Here is a 513-nt window from a genome sequence, read left to right as displayed (position 1 = left end):
CTCCTCCTTCGATAGAGGACTCCATTGTGGAACTCCAATCGTTCCCTTTCCCTAAGAAGGTAAGGTAGCCTAGGAAGAGCATCACGGACAGTTCTTGAAGGGGTCTCTCCGGTCTGGATTTGGGTAATGACTTCTCTAATACAGGGATCGGCCAGTTGTGTTCTTTGGATTTCTGAAGGAGATAGATGGGGGATAGTTGGTAGTCCTCCACACTGATCTTCTTGCAAATAAACATCAGGCACTGCAGCTGTCTGCATTGTCAGGGAACTGATAAAAGCAGCAGGCAAGTCATGTGAAAACTCAGACCATTGAGTAAGACGACTGTCGCAAATGGCTTTTACTACCTCACTACTGATCTCTTGCCTTTCAGCTTCTGCAGTGAGCCGTTCAGCAAAGGTAAGTATTTGGTTTTCCTCATTGCGAGATGTATCATCTATAGGGAGTTCTGAATGAGGTCGCCGAGACAACCCATCTGCATCAACATTCTGTTTCCCACACCTGTACTGGAGTTTG

Source organism: Sinocyclocheilus grahami, unplaced genomic scaffold, assembly GCF_001515645.1.
Source record: "Sinocyclocheilus grahami isolate Dianchi unplaced genomic scaffold, SAMN03320097.WGS_v1.1 scaffold2774.1, whole genome shotgun sequence".
Taxonomy (NCBI): Eukaryota; Metazoa; Chordata; class Actinopteri; order Cypriniformes; family Cyprinidae; genus Sinocyclocheilus; species Sinocyclocheilus grahami.
The sequence above is the reverse complement of the archived record's forward strand: the minus strand, read 5'-3'. Positions refer to the sequence as shown.